Source organism: Lygodium microphyllum, chromosome 4, assembly GCF_053477565.2.
Source record: "Lygodium microphyllum isolate KBCC chromosome 4, Lygodium_microphyllum_v1.1.10, whole genome shotgun sequence".
In the NCBI taxonomy this organism is placed as follows: domain Eukaryota; kingdom Viridiplantae; phylum Streptophyta; class Polypodiopsida; order Schizaeales; family Lygodiaceae; genus Lygodium; species Lygodium microphyllum.
Window position 1 is genome coordinate 135,258,869 of NC_141138.1, and position 16,817 is coordinate 135,275,685.

General features: G+C 43.2%; 1 protein-coding gene across 1 annotated transcript in view; it reads left to right on the plus strand.

Annotated features, from left to right (window-relative positions):
- The window catches only part of LOC148037653 (BTB/POZ domain protein, putative (DUF177)), a 31,808-nt gene that overhangs the window by 910 nt on the left and 14,081 nt on the right, over window positions 1-16,817 (plus strand). The gene's annotated exons all lie outside the window — the stretch shown is intronic.

A 16,817-nucleotide genomic window follows, 5' to 3' on the forward strand; every position in this document is an offset into this window, starting at 1 on the left:
TCTTCCAAGCTCCAGATAGGATGTTGGATTTTTGACCTTTTGTGAAGCCTATTCTTGTTTCTGTCAGGGATTGAGTGGCAGATATTTAATCAATTACATACAGGACTGAAAAAGAAATTATCTGGATAATAGAGAATCAAGAACAAAACACTAAGGTAGGCAGGGTCCATTCCCTTCACACGGAAAGGGACAACTATGTCTCCTTCAGGTCTCTCAATCAAATGGATGAGCAGTTTTGTGCCAAAGTTTTTGCAACTCATGCAAGAGTAAACAAGAGAATGAGATGTTAATAATTCTTCTCCAGTCAGTTCCGTGCCTAGGATACTAGTGTCCACATCTAAGACACTTCAAAATCTTGCTCCCTAATCTCAAGTGCTTACCTTGGGTTGGAGATCTGTAAACTCCAATTCATGGCTTCACTAGAGCAGTTGATCTGGTATCATAAAGGTCCTGTTTGGATTGTGCATTCAAATTATCAATACATTATCAGATTCAGATTCCTGATACTGATTTGACTAGTATTTGCCAGCTTTTTGTTGTGAGGGGATTTATTAATAGAACTTGCGGTCTCTGCTTTTTCTTTATTCTTATTTGGCTAAAATTTTGGAATCCCCTCTTCATGCCCTATTCAGCCCATTGCCCAGGCTCCCCAATGCTGCTAGTTCTACCTATTCATCATGTTCCACAAGATCTACCTACTCCATCTTCTCCACCTCACCTTTTTGCTATCCTCTCACATCATGCAAACCATTCCCCATTGGCATGAGTAGGCCCTTCAAGATTTTGGCATAAAAATCACATATTGGTATTGGTAGGTACGTCCCTGTTGAGAAATGACAAATGATCTATGCTCCAGGAAGAGATGTCCTGAATCCCATATGCATAGTGAGGAGAGTGGAACAACCCAACTTTTATAAAGCATTGTACTTGACTATCACTTTCATAATGATGAATGCAATATCATGATACTTTCCTCTTTAAGTTAGTGTCATTGTTATTGCCAGTCCAATACATAAGATTGTCTTTATGAGTCCAAGCTTCCATCTTGGAATCTAATTCACTTGTGTAACAGTTGTCTACTCATTATCCATGTCAGCATGAATTTAGTCTTCATCTTCCAACCTCCATAGCTTTTGCCATACTCTAGATTTGACATTTTTTCCAATTCCCTCATTTGCATGTCATTTGCATGAAGTGGATCTTCAAGGTGAAGATCCATACAAATGGTACCTTGGACAAGTACAAAAGCCCTCTTAGTGAGGCCAAGGGCTATGTTTAGCAATAGGGCATTGACCAGATGAAGACTTTACTTCCATGGTTTGTAGGACCACTATTCCAGCTCTTGTATGCCATTATTGGTGGCCCTTTGTAGAGTTGAAGCGGAAGCGCACACACACACACACATACACACACACAGAGCAGAGAGTAGTCACATTAATCGAGGTGCTCAATAATCCAGAACTGAACAGTGTTGAACAATGAGATAGAGTGAGAGTGAGTCGTCGGATAGGTGTATACTAGTGTGGTACACACAAAGAATAAAAGAATGTATTTATACTTTGGGTACTGTATACTTACACTTGCTAGGGTGAGTTCACGTGTGAAGTAATATATACACGAGAGATGCGCAAAGTGTCAGAAGTGGAGAAGCGGTGGAAGCATAAACATGTGCTGAAATAAACTGCTGAAACACAAGACAAAAAGAGAAAAGAAAGAACACGATACAGATGACAACTCAGATGTATGCACGGGAAATGGAATCCATATATCTGAACACGAGACAGTCGCATACAACAGTGAGTCACTGGCTGCGTGGGCACTGGCACTGGCTCCTCTCTCCACAGAGTCTGCAGATGGTGAAGATGAAGTGACTGACTGAGGAGGAGCCACTGAGTATAAATAGACTGAAAAAGTGGGGAGCAATAATGCTGGTCAGACAGCATTAATGCTGGCCGACTGGTGCATAAAAATGCTCCAATGGTATAAAATGCCACACTAGAAAAATACCTAAAATACCTAATAAAAATGCCCAGCCCAGATCAAGCTCAGACTCACACATGAGCTGACAAATACTCTGCTAATACCCTCTCTCAGATCATGAGTGATCTGATACAATAGAATAGTACAATGAAAAGGGATCAGAAACTATACAACAGAGAACCACCAAGTAGAACCATGGATACCCAAGCAGTGGGTGATCAAGCCACCACCAAGGTGCCTTGGAGAGAACCTGATGTCGATGTCGATCATACCAAACACCTGAAAATAGAGAAGATCATAGCATGTCTCTGTGTCCATCACCAATGTCTCGCAGTAGCATACAAGACCATCCTGTCAAAAATGCCTCTGAACATAGGTGACCATGGATTCCCTGCCTTTGGCCAGACCGCAAAAGTGTCCCCTCATGTGAGCTCCAGACGAAAGCCTCCCGCTCTCTGTCAGATAACCAGCTCAGCATGAACCTGGATGTCAATCCCAGCTCTAGGATTTGATTCCGCCAGATTGAAGTCGATGTGTCAGGGACGTCCCTCTCTGGAACCTGTGCACCTGTATAAAAATATAGATGAGGTGCGGTTGCCCCATCTGAACACCCGCTCATACTCCCTCTCTGGCACAAGAGAGTCGTGAGGGATGACCTCATCACCACCACTAGAAAGCAGCCGAGGAAGGGGCCACCAAGCTCTTCTCGCGATCCAAAGAAGAGGATCCCTTCCGCGCCTTGGACTTCACCTTGGTCGGAGGATCGGAGTCGGAGTCTGAGGAAGGAGAGGACTCATCGGTAGAGTCAGCATCCCGCTTCGTCTTCTGCTCCTTCTTCCTGGAAGCCGCTAACTTCTTGCAGTCCTTCCGCAAATGTCCCTTCTTGCCACAGTGGTAACACTGGGCCTTCGACTTCGTCTTTCCGTTACCCCTCTCTGAAGCTACATAAGCCTCACCTCCATAATGTGCTGGAAGCCGCCCCTGTAATCTCAAGGATGTCTCATGGTTGTCCTCATCAAAGTCTTCAGGAAGAGGAAAAGGACGGAGAGGAGGAGGAGTAGCTCCATAGACGATGTACCATGACCGCTTCTGCACAAACCAAGCTTTCATGACAGCACTCCATGTGAGATAATCAGGTCCATGTAACTTATCATCAGTGGAAGTGCACGGAGGAGCCATATGGAGAGGATAAGAAGAGAAGTAGAGAAGAGATGGAATTGAGAGAGAAAACACAGCCAAAACACAAGCACAGACTACAGAAAATGAGAGTTCACATGCAATATAACCCAAAATCTGATCAATAGAAGACAAAATTTGCTGCAGAAAGTTAAAAAATCAGTCAAAAACTGCCAAAAACAGCAAAAACGGCCTGAAATAACAGTCACCCAGCCATGAGAGACGCTGAATCAGCAAAACGCAGGCTGTAAACTGGAGAAAAACAGGTAGAAAACTGTCGCCAGCAGCTACAGATGAAAAACGCAGGCAGCAGAGAGTGCGTAGGCAGCAGAGGGTGCGGAGGCAGCAGGCGATGGCAAAACTGCAAAAAACGCAGGCTGAAAACAGCCCCAAAACAGGTCGCCTGGCTGCGACAGCAGTCGTCTGATCAGCAGGGGTACAAAACAGTCCTGAAATCAGCAAGAAAACACAGCAGAAACACAAATCCTGAAAACTGATACCATGTCAGAAGTGGAGCAGCGGTGGAAGCATAAACATGTGCTGGAATAAATTGCCGAAACACAAGACAAAAAGAGAAAAGAAAGAACACGATACAGATGACAACTCAGATGTATGCACGGGAAATGGAATCCATATATCTGAACACGAGACAGTCGCATACAACAGTGAGTCACTGGCTGCGTGGGCACTGGCACTGGCTCCTCTCTCCACAGAGTCTGCAGATGGTGAAGATGAAGTGAATGACTGAGGAGGAGCCACTGAGTATAAATAGGCTGAAAAAGTGGGGAGCAATAATGCTGGTCAGACAGCATTAATGCTGGCCGACTAGTGCATAAAAATGCTCCAATGGTATAAAATGCCACACCAGAAAAATACCTAAAATACCTAATAAAAATGCCCAGCCCAGATCAAGCTCAGACTCACACATGAGCTGACAAATACTCTGCTAACACAAAGGGCCTTTACACCCAACAACCTCCCACTTAAAGGTCCTAAGCGAACCTTTAATCAATTTCCACAAGTCTAATGCAATGCTCATGTTGAGCCTTTGCAAGGCTTTTAGTAAGAACATCTGCAGGGTTATCCTATGATATGATCTTAGTCAGGGTTACTAGACCATCATCCAGAACCTGTTTGATAAAATGATACCGAACACTAATATATTTGGTATGTGCATGAAACATGGCATTCTTAGCCAGGCATATAGCGCTCTGGCTATCACATCTAAGTACATGTGTTTTGGTGGGCAGCCCAAAATTCTTGACCAAACGACAAAGCCAAACTGCTTCTTTTGAAGCTTTAGTGGCTGAAATATATTCAGCCTCAGTGGTAGAGAGTGCTACTATTTTTTGCAATCTAGAGCACCAAGAAACTGCCCCACCAGTCAAGGTAAAGATGTACCTGCTAGTAGACTTGTGAGTATCCAAGTCACCTGCCATGTCTGCATCACAATATCCCTGCAGATCTAATGTACCCTTGCCATAGCAAATACAGTTTCTTTGTGTGCCCTTAAGGTACCGTAAGATACATTTCACTGCTTTCCAATGTGCTTTGCCAGTATTTGACATGAACCTGCTTACAACTCCCACTGCATAAGCAATGTCAGGTCTAGTGGCAACCATAGCATACATGAGTGAACCATAGGCTGAAGCATAAGGAACACCCTTCATAGTACTGGCTACCTTATCATCTTTTGGGCAATTTGCTTTGCTAAGCTTAAGATAAGGTGGAAAAGGTACACCAAGAGGCTTAGCATCAGCCATAGAAAAACGATCAAGTACTTGGCTGATGTACTTTTCTTGTGAGAGAAATAAGAGCCGTTGCTTTCTATCTCGTGTTACACGCATGCCCAAAATATGTTCAGCTGCACCCAAATCCTTCATGGAAAAGGCTGAATTCAGCTGTCTTTTCAATGCATTAATTTGGCTTTTATGCTTACCAGCAATAAGCATATCATCTACATAAAGCACAAGTATAACAAGGCCTCCATCATCAGCCTTCTTAATATATAAGCAGTGATCCGCACTACTCCTTTTAAATCCATGTGAGAGCTGAAAGGCATCAAACTTTTTATACCATTGTCTAGGAGCCTGTTTCAAACCATACAAGCTTCTCTTAAGCTTACATACCAAATGCTCCTTTCCTTGTATAGCAAAGCCTTCGGGCTGTTTCATGTACAACTCTTCTTCTAGATCACCATGCAGAAATGTAGTTCTAACATCCATCTGATCAAGTTCAAGATCCATAGATGCTACAATGGCAAATAACACTCGAAGAGTAATCATTTTGACAGCAGGAGAAAACACTTCCTGAAAATCAATGCTCTCCTTTTGTGTATAGCCCTTAGCCACAAGTCTGGCTTTGTATTTGGGTTTACCATCCACACATTTGATTTTATAGACCCATTTGTTAGGAATGGCTTTCCTATCCTTGGGCAATGTAACCAAATCCCAAGTATCATTCTGATACAATGACTTCATTTCTTCCTGCATAGCTTTTTCTTTAATTCACATGATAAGGCCTGTTTATACATAAGAGGCTCACCTTCATCTGTGAGCAAAATGCGGTCCAAAGAAGGATCAAATCTTTGTATAGGTCTTTTGACACGTGTAGACCTTCTTACCCAATGATTTGTGTTATCAGGTAATCGATCCACATCCAAGGGAATGTCAATGACCTCATTGTTTGGCTGCTGAATTGCATGTTCAGGTTGCTGTAATATAATTTCAAGTTGTTGTAATTCATTTTTAGCATACTGATTTTGGTGCTCAAGCTGATGTTTAGCATCCCTTTGCTATCCATTTTCATCTGGCTCAATAATGATGCGCTAATTTTCAGTATCATCATCAAAAGAAGCTGAATTTTCAGTGGCTGATGGCTGCTTAAGTAACTGATCATGCTGAAATTTAGCTTTCTTTTTGTCTGAGTCATTAGATGTGACATTTTTCAGCAGCTTTGACTCATTAAATACCACATCTCGGCTGCATAGTACCTTTTGCATGCTTGGAACCCAAATTCTATAGCCCATTTCACCCCCTTTATCTCCATAACCCATGAAGATGCCTCTGAGATTTCATGTCAAGTTTGGTTCTGCTATCAATAGGTACATGTGCATGGCATTTGTAGCCAAAGACCCTTAAGTGGTCATATGAAGTAAGTTTGCCAGACCAAACCTCTTCAGGGATGCCACTTTTAAGTGCACGATACACCGCAGTTTTAAGTGCCTCTCCCCAAAACGATTGCGAGATATTAGCTATGGACAGCATGCATCGAATCTTCTCACATAACATGCGATTCATTCGCTCAGCCACACCATTAGATGATGGATTGTAAGGAGTTGTAAGCTCTCGTTTAATCCCATTGACATCACAAAATTCATTGAATTCTTTAGATACATACTCTCTTCCATTATCTGGTCTTATGCATTTTAACTTTAAGCCCTTTTGAGTATTAACCAATGCATAAAACTTTTTAAAAGCATCCAATGCCTCACTTTTCTGCTTAAGCAAGTAGACCCATAGCTTCCTAGAATGGTCATCAATGAAAGATACAAAATAACGGAAACCACTATGAGTTTTTATTGGCATGGTGCATACATCATAATGGACTAAATCCAAGATACATGCCTTCCTAGAGGCTCCATGAGAGTATGGACTCTTTATATGTTTACCAAGAATACAATTATCACAAAAGTCAAGCTTTGAGTTTTTCACATCAACTTTTCCAAGTGAAGAAAGTGCGTGCAAACCCTTTTGGCTCATGTGTCCAAGACGCTTGTGCCATAACTCCATGTGTGACTGTACTTTAGCAACTACAACAAACTTTCCAGGAAGTGCCTTGTAGTAGAGATAATACAGAGTCCCTATTTTACCACCTCTAGTGACTAGCATAGATCCTTTTTGCATTTTCCACATACCACCACCAAAAGTAGTGAAGTGACCTTCGCTGTCAAGCTGCCCAACAGAAAGCAAGCTCTTCTTGATGCCAGGTATATACCTAACGTCATGAAGAATCAATTCCTAACCATTTTCTAGAGCCAGGTATATGGTGCCTACCTTCCACACAAGTAGAAAAACACTCTAGGGATGGAGTTACGTGAAATGAAGCACCACTGTCAACAATCCACGATTGTGACAAACCATCATGAGCTGACAACAAAACATCTATCACATCTGTTTTAGTGATATACATATCCTTCACTGTCATAGCAAGCGGATCTGAAAATGCAATCAACAAATCAGCATCTTTATTCTATTCTATTTCCTCAATAACAACACTAGATACCACGTTTGCTTTTTCTGTCTCTTTAGGGGTAGAGCTTCTTGCCTTTGTCACCTATAGGCTGTGACGTCTAGAGTCGTTGTTTATACATTTTCTTTGTCTTCGATAAAATGAGCCATCCTTGTCATTCTTTTTGCCTTTTGCATTAGCTTGCTTCTTGCGTTCTTGCTCCCTTTTAAAGTACCTGTAATCAGGCTTTTTATGCCCTTTGCAACCACATTGATAACAAGTTACATCTTGTTGTTTTTCTTTGTTTTTGCTGCTATTTTTGTTTTTATTTGAAGCATTAGAACTTATTAGAACTTTTTTCAATTATTTCTGTTACATTGTAGGCTGATACACTGTTTTTTCCACTTGCCTTGTGTCTAATCTCTCCATTGAGAATAGAACCACGCACACCATCAAATGTCAAGTTGGAGTTATTGCCCAATGACATAACCAATGCTTCCTATGAATCGAGCAAGGTCATGAGCAAGAAGATAGCCCTCAATTTAGGATCAAAAGTTGGCAAACTAGCATCCTGTAACTGACTCAAAATACCAGTGAAAGCATTTAAATGCTTTGAGGCAGGCTTGGACTCATCAAGCTTCAAGTTGACCAACTTCCGCATGAGATGTACCTGATTGACAGGAGTTGTATTCTCATAAGTAGCCTTGAGTTTCTCCCAAACTACATAGGCAGTATCAAGCCCCTTTATATCAACCAAGTTATCATTTGCGACGGCCATTTTAATGTAAGTAATGGCCTTTTTATTCATTTTAGCCAAATCCTTATCTGACAAAGCAACAAGCTTATGTTCTGCTAAAGCATCATCACAATCCTTTAGAAAGGGTATATCCTGTCTACGATCTTTCCAAAGATCAAAACCATTGCCATCAAATTTACGAATCTCAAAGAGATTCTTTGTGTCAGATGTAGATGCACTGCCAGCCATCTTCAGCAATACACAACTGCAACAAAGGGCTGAATGCTTTTAGACGGAGATCCTGTAACAAATCACCTCGGGGAGTCATATGACTCGAAGCACCACTGTCCACTAACCAAGGCTGCACAAAAGACACTGCAGCCACGGAAGAAGGATCCTCCTCCAAAGCATGGATATGAAGGAACACTGACTCATGGGTAATAGCTGGTGTAGAGGTAGAAGAAGGCTCCGATGTAGATCCACCCTTCGCTCCCGGACAAAGGTGAGGGTACTTCTTCCGGCATTTCTCCTCGGGATGTGTCCCTTTTCCACAGTGTGGGCACTTCGGGCTCTCTAAATTTGTGTCAGAGCCTGAAGAACTCTCCTTCTTCTTAGCCTTTGACTTCTTCTTCTTCTGTCCTCCCGAACCTGCAACAAAGGCTCTAGTGGAGCCGGATCCACTAGCACTGACCTCTCTGAGTCGCTCGTCATGCTCCAAGACAAGCGGGGATAGCTCCTCCCATAGAAGCTTCTCACGGGTCCTCGATGTAAGAAGGCTGGTGTAGAAGACATCAAACCGAGGCGATGGCAGCTGAGTCAAAAGAATCATAGCCATGTCTTCAGAAGATATTGTCCGACCGAGGGATGCAAGCTCATCCCTCATATCCTGTAGTCTGTTGATGTGGTCCTTCATGGAAGGACTATCATCAATAGCGAGCATCCGCAACTTCTTTTCGAGAGATATCCGGTGGGCAAATGTCTTCTGTTGATAGAGAGATGCGAGCTTTCTCCACACATCTGCTGCAGTCTTCAACCTGTGAACATGAACAAGGACAGAATCCTGCAAACTCAGAAAGAGGAAAGATCTGGCTCTAGAATTAAGCCGATCCCATAAGGCTGCACGATCCATAGATGTCCCATCTGCGGGATCCACCTTAGGCCGGGGAATAGGAACAGAAACAAGCTCCCAAAGATCGAAGGAGTCCAAGATACACTCCACCTTGCAGGACCATAGAGAAAAGTTGGAGCCATCCAACCGGTCCTCTTTGGGCAGTTGAGGAAGTACGGGTACCTGTACAGGGGGTACCAAAGGCTGCATTGTCGGCCCACTGGAAGGGGATCGCCGAGATACATGAATAGAAGGGGTACGGGAAAGAGGAATAGACTCCGGACGACGGTCTTCGTGATAGAAATCACGCCTCCGTTCAGATGAATGTCGAGACAAAAGCTCGTCATCTGAGTCATCAAAGCCCGTAAACTGATGAGAAGACATCTTCGATATCTGCAAACACCAAAACACAACAAGGGAAGGTTGCCGGTGCCGAAACACAAACACCAAAAGCTCTTGAGCTGGCCGCCTTGCACAGAACGCAAGGATGATGTCAAATGCAAATGCTAATGATGCAATCACCACAGAAAAACAGCCTCCTGCCTCAAAACGCCAGTAAGGAAGATGTCGCCCAGCTGTTGGGAAGGCCGCCTGGCTGAAAACGCAAGCAAGAAGGAGGTCGCCAGCTTGGAGGAGTGCCGCCAGAGGTTGAATGCAGCCACAAAAGCTGAAAACGCAGCTTGGTGGAGTGTCGCCCAGCTAGAGGAGGACCGCCCAGGCTGAAAACGCAGATTTGGGGATGACGCTAGCAGCAAACGCAAATAGGTTGACACCAAAACAGGCCGCCTTGATCAAGGAGATAGTGCAGAAGGTGACACCTCAGCTGTTGGAGACGTCTTGACCAGCAAACGCAAGGTTGTGGGTGTTCTGCCGCATAAAACTCAGCTCCGTGCACTCTCCTTCGGCTCTGATACCATGTGAGAGTGCGCTGCGGAAGAGGGAATACGAACACGGAGGGAGAGAGAGAGAGAAAGCAGAAAATAAGGAAGAGAAATCTGCACTGACTGAAATGAATGCTGAATACAAACGGGAAGGCGGAAGGAGACTGATCAGTCCCTGCACGCAGCCCACAACGTCAGTGAGGGCACCAGATCAGGCTGATGATGATGGCAGCACCACCACGGGGGAGAAGGAGTGTCGGAATCTGCAAGAAGACAAGTGACAAAGTGGGGAGGGGGGCTGCCAATAAATAGGCAAAAGGGCAAACCCTAACCCTAACCCTAAAATGGGTGCAAACCCTAAAATGGGCGCAAACCCTAAAAATGCCCTAAAATGGGCGCCCCACAACAGTGACCAAAAAGTGGCCGGGCAGCTAGTGGCTGCCCACTAAAAGAGGCCAAAAAGAAATACACATCCTAAGACAGCCAGTCAAGAGTGACTAGCCTCCCCCATCATAACACATGACAGACATGTCAGAGCTCCTAATGTCCTCGTCTGACTCAGACTGAGGCTCAGAGGCGTCTGACTCAGACTGAGGCTCAGAGGCAGGAGATGACAAGGCATGACAAACATGACTGCTAACATATGCTCTATATCTATAATTACCGTTGCATCTGAGCTTATAATCAAAAGATCTTCAACATATAGCAAATAATATCTGTTTCCACTTGAAGGGATTTTGACATATAAGTTTGGGTTACAAGGGATAAAACGAAATGGATGAGTTCGAAGGAGCTCCTCATCCTATGGAATCAAGGATGTGGTGCTTACTCCAGTTTGTCAAGAGCTTTTTGCAAGCAAAAGACTTCGTCTTTATATAAAAGAAAAAACCTGGGATGTTGCTCCACATAGACTTCTTGAAATGCCCCCGTAGGATCCAACCTACACATGAAATACGACATGAACCGTATTCATGAACAAAAGGGACCGGATATTAGACTCACCTCCTAGCCATAGAGCCAAACGGGTTCGCCCTTGAGCCTGGGAGCTAGCAACACTCTAGGTCACGAGGACTCATGACCATGTCAAAGGACTGGCATCCCATATCACACCATTCCGATGTATGGATGCGTCAGCCAATAGGCCAGGAGTCCTAGAAGTGGTGATACCAATGATGTGCACAATAGGGCCTTGAGTCCTATAAATAGGACTTTGTTGCCCTAACTTGAAGTGTCCTTAATGCATTTGCACTAAGTTGCTTCATGACCATTGTGACCAATGCTACTAGCACCCATTCTGGATGTCTCTGGATATACCACTTCCTCCTCCAATAAACCATTTAGGAAGTTTTTTTTGATATCCATTAGATTAGTTAGTTGTGGTGAGCAGCCAATGCAACCAATAGACAGAAAGATGTCAGCCATGCAGTTGGCACAAAGGTCTCTTCATAGTCAATGCCTTGCTTCTGTTAAAATGTGCGTATCACAAGGTGAGCCTTATACTTATCCAAAGATCCATTAGCTTTCATTTTTGTGTGAAAGATCCCCCCAACCCCAATGATCTTCTTGTGGCCTAGATAATCCACCAAAGTTTAAGTTCCATTCCAATCAATGCTCTCAAGCTTCTTTTCCAAGGCCTCTCAACATTGGGGATGCAATAGAGTCTCTTGCTAATTGTTTGGCTTAGAATGCACTATTTAAACTACCATAAAGAAAGACATAAATAAAATAGTGAATGCAAGTCTAATAGATCTTCTAGGTCCCTTGGGGACAGAATTTGGTGGAGGGATTCTCGAATCCCAGCTAGTCTGTTGGTATCAATGAGGTAATGGGTCCTTGGAAGCATGGTAACCGTGAAACATGTTTCACTGGCATTGAATCACGAAATGCTTGAAATGTTTCATTGAAACATGAACTGCCTTGAGTGAAATGAACCACTAAAACGTGCTTTTGAAATGAAAAAAATATTTTTTCTTGCTTTTTTGAGGTTTTTGGATACTCTATATGTAGGATACACATCATTTGTTGATGTGAAAGGACTTATATGGTATAAACGTGTAAGGTGTAACTCATTGTTTATAAAGAAAACCATCTCATATGTATTATTCAACTGTTTCACTTGGCGTTTCAATTGGGACTTACCCAAAGGTGAAATGTTTCGAGGGTGAAACATTTCGCAGTTTCCTTTCTTGTGAGGGGGTTGGAAGTTGAAGTCTCTACGGGCAGGTCCAGAGAGGATAGTTGACTAGGCTCAAATGACATTTTCTCAGGTAATGTAGGTTGAGGAATAGGCTTGGAAGCGGTGTAGGGGAGTGCATTATATCTCTCTTGTGAGAGATAACATGTCTTCTAGTAACAACTCGGTTTGTTTAAAGATTAGACAATCAATACACTTTAGTCTCAAAAGATCAGTCTACAAAAATCAAGAGCTTTGCTTGGAGCACAAGTGTTCCTATCTTATCATTAGGAGTATGCATGACTCCCAAAGACTCTAAGGTGGAAGATGATGGGTGGAGAGCCAAAGAATGCCTCATAGGGAGTCTTTTTAGGGACTCTCGCTATCGGGCACTGGTTGAGGATATAAAACATTGAAGTATTAACAACCTCACCACCCGGTTCTTATGCTCTACAACTCCATTTTGTGAGGGAGAGTTGGTAGAGGTGAGCTGGTATTGAACACCATGCTCATGTAAAAATGTAGTGGGAGATGAACTCACCACTATCATTGCTCTAGTTCCTATATAGACGCCTCTTTGATTTTGCACAAGACGCACCCTAGTGGAGAAATATGCAAAGATGTTAAATTCATGCTTTAGAAAGTAGACCCGCATATATCTTGAAAAGTCATCCACAATAAGAAAGAAGCGGGACGCGCCATTAATGGCGATGGCAGATGTTGGGCCACAAAGGTCAATGTCAATCCACCCAAGGGCCCCCTCGGCTCTATGAGTGGACTATTGAAGAAATGATGTGGTGTTGTTTCCCAAGCTAACAAGCTTTATAGATGACCTTGGATAGTTTCAAGTGTAGAAGGCTCTCAACCATTTGATGATGTGATAACTCATAAAAAGAGTCATACCCAAGGTGTCCGAAGTGAAAATACCAAAGGTGCTCGTAGCTCGTGGGCTTCCTAGTAGTGGCTAGGGTATGAAGCTGATGGAACTTAGAACCCTCAAAAGTTGGTTTGGAGAGAAAATGCCTCATCATATAGAGGCTACTAGGCTACATCTCGCTACGAGTAATCACTAAATTGGTTTGGGCATCTAAGTACTGTGATTGTAATTGCTATAAAGAAAATTGCTCTCTTCAATCAACAAAGTTGTTGGATGTATAAAAGATTCGCTCCAAGATGTGGGACCTAATAGACATTGTCCAATGCAGCGAGATCAGGGTTCAATATCAAACTTGACGTGATCAAGACCTTGGATCTTGGTTGAGGAGTTATGCCTACATCGGACATTCCCAGCTGTAGGGGCTAGGGAGATAAGATATTGGTGATGGGGGTCACGTGATGTGTGGCACCATTGTCCACAATCCAAGTAGGGGAAGAGCCACTTGGTCGAGTAGGATGGGTCTCTATCGGTCACCTCGTTAGGAGATAGCTCACATATATAGGCCAAGCTCTCAACCTTGGATGTCTTTGTAGAGACAAGGTGGGCTTGAGGACTAAAGTCCATCAATGGTTGAGTAGACTAGTTAGATATGCCCTTTAGAGTGGAGAATGGTGCCAATTGTAATGGTTGACTGGTGATATTGTGATTCTAAGATCTCCATTGCAATTGATTTTTTTGGTAGCCACCACCTTAGCTCCCTTGTTTGGGGTTTACCTTGTGACTTGGGGTGGGGGGTGGGACATGGAGTCTGATGCTGTTTTTGTTTAGGTTGTGTGCCTTTAGCCTTTGTATTACATCCTTGGACATTTGGATGGGTGCTAGTGGCATTGGTTATAGTGGTCATAAAGTGGCATAGTGTGAATGCACTAAGGGCACTTCGAGGTTAGGGTAGTGGAGTCCTATTAATAGGACTTAAGGCCCTATTGTAGGAGTTTATAGATGGATGTAGAAGAGGTAGAAAAATGATAATAATCTAAAAAATAAAACATAAAATGAACTAAACTATAACTTTTAATTTTAAAGACTTACCTCGATAATAGCTTGTTGTATATGTTTGTATATGAAAGCCCTTCTTCTTTTTCTTCCTCTTTGCCCTACATCCACAGCCTGTATGGAAAATATGCTGAGAGGGAAAGAAACAAGGATGTTGATGATGCCTTGTTTCTTTCTATCTCTCCATGCATCGGAAAGCATGGTGCAATTGTATTTTGCCTATCTAGCATGCATAGGCTCGAGAGATTTATTGATTCTCTCCCTCCTTATCAACCTTTTTGATCCACATGTTATTGTTAGTGACCTTGTACCAGTCCTTGCATGGACTAGACACAACAATAGCATTGACCATCCTTTTCCATCAATCTACTCGAAGCAAAAGGAATGGGAGATTGCACTCAATGATAGTGTGCATAATCTCTATCTTTGCATTCATTTGCCTCTCTTTGAGGAACGACAAAGGACCGAAAATACCTCCCATAGCTTCTTGTAGCAAATTTTGCCTCTTGGGCCTTTTGCTTTCGATGGTGGTGGTGGAGCCTAAGGTTGTTGGGATGGATGGACTAGGAGTTTCGGAAGCATCCACCTCCATGTTGGGGGTGACAATCTCCTCTTGAGTCTTTGCCATGCTTAATGAGACATTACCACTTTGATTGGAGAGGGGAGAGTACTTCTCCATGATCTTATGATCTCATGATCTATGGATCAAGGTATTTTTGGTCCTTTGTCTTTCCTCAAAGACAAAGGACCGAAAATACCTCCCATGGCTTCTTGTAGCAAATTTTGCCTCTTGGGCCTTTTGCTTTTGATAGTGGCAGTGGAGCATGAGGTTGTTGACATTGATGGCTTGGGAGTTTTGGAAGCATCCACTTCCATGTGAGGGGTGACAATCTCCTCTTGAGTCTTTTCGATGCTTTATGAGACATTGCCACTTTGATTGGAGAGGGGAGAGTACTCCTTCACGATCTCATCGACTATGGATCGAGGGATTTGGGCACATGGGTCTCATTGGCCACCCACCTTGGTCAAGTGAATAATAAGCCTTGTCATGCGACTTGTCATGTTCTTCCAATAAAACTCGTAAGTCCATTGGTAGCAATTTGAGTTGCTTGTGGCCTTCTCAAGATTTGTGGTGTGCAGACCAAAAGCTTTGTGAAGAGGCTTAGGCATTGTGGAGGAGAGAGAGAGAGTGTGATTTGGGAAAGCGAGGAGAGGGAGTATGGGTGAAAGCAAGAGATAGGGAGAGGGAGAGGAGGGTGAGAAAGAGGGAGTATGGATGAAAGTGAGAGGGGAAGAGGGAGAGGGATAAGTAGAGTAGAGGAAAAGAAGGTGCGGATGAAAGTGGGAGAGGGAGGGCAGGTTAAAGTAGGAGAGAGAGAGAGAGAGAGAGAGAGAGAGAGAGAGAGAGGGAGGGAGGGAGGGAGGGAGGGAGGGAGGGAGGGAGGGAGCGAGAGTAGGTTAAAGTGTAGATGAAGCTTGAATGGAACGTGGATGGGGATTGAGCTCAAGAGAGGGAGATTGAAGAAGAAAAACACTGATTTGTCGTGATGAGATAAAAGGGAGGGCTACCCTTTTGTAAGGGCTGAGTTGAGGGGGAAGACTAGAAGGTTGAATGAGAAGTGAAACTTGGAAGATGAAGTTTTTGAAGAAGAGTGGGTAGAAGAAACAGAAACAATGGCTATATTAACGATTGGATTACTTTAGCTAACTTTTTAAAACTAGGACGTAACGGTTATTTGATGGTTGACTGGTTGAATGCACAAGAAGTGTACAAAACCATACGAAATGGCATCGTATGGAGCATTCTCTATGCACATGGAAAGCAACCTTGATATTTGCAATAGGTTATGGGTTGTTGCCTTGAAAGATAGACTTTTTATTAGACATTCTTTAGCAAGAAGCCCTCCATCACCCTTTTTTGTATCTTCAGATGTGACACCTATATACACGTCAACAAGAAACATAGGGGGAAACTCTATGTCAAATGCAAGAAGCATTATTTTGCTGGTTATAGTGTATAGGCTTTACAATCTGAAGTTTGGCAAAGTGGTTGTCAACCGATATGTTGTGTTTGATGAGGCCATGCCCTTCAACCCTTCCTCTAATTGTGCTTCTTCTTCAGATGGATCTTCTTTGACTTCACTTCCTTCCCTATGTTCAACACCGTCTTTACCTTTCAAGTTACCTTTTCATACCCTTTTGTCTTTGGCACCTCCCCCTCCCCTTTCCTTGTCTCCCCTAACCTTATTGGCTCCTCCTACTATTATCCTCATGTCTTCAAGGGATGTTTAGCCGTTAGAGGTAGAGCTTTCTTTACTAGAAGAAATGGAGCCGCTTTTCCAAAGAAGTGCACCACAGGTTCTGAATGCCTCTCAACCTCCCTCAAAGTGGATCAGCCTTACATGATTCCATGGTGGTTTCAAAAGTTTACGTAGGATTCAAGAGTGATGTCTTTTTCCGAGACACGAGAGAATCCTTATTGATCAAGTAGGTTGTAGGGGAAGCAAGGGTGTTCAATTTGTGTAAATTATGCCCTCACGACTCGGATCTTAGATAATAGAGAGCCTATTATGAATCTCATAAATGCCCAAAACAGAAATGTT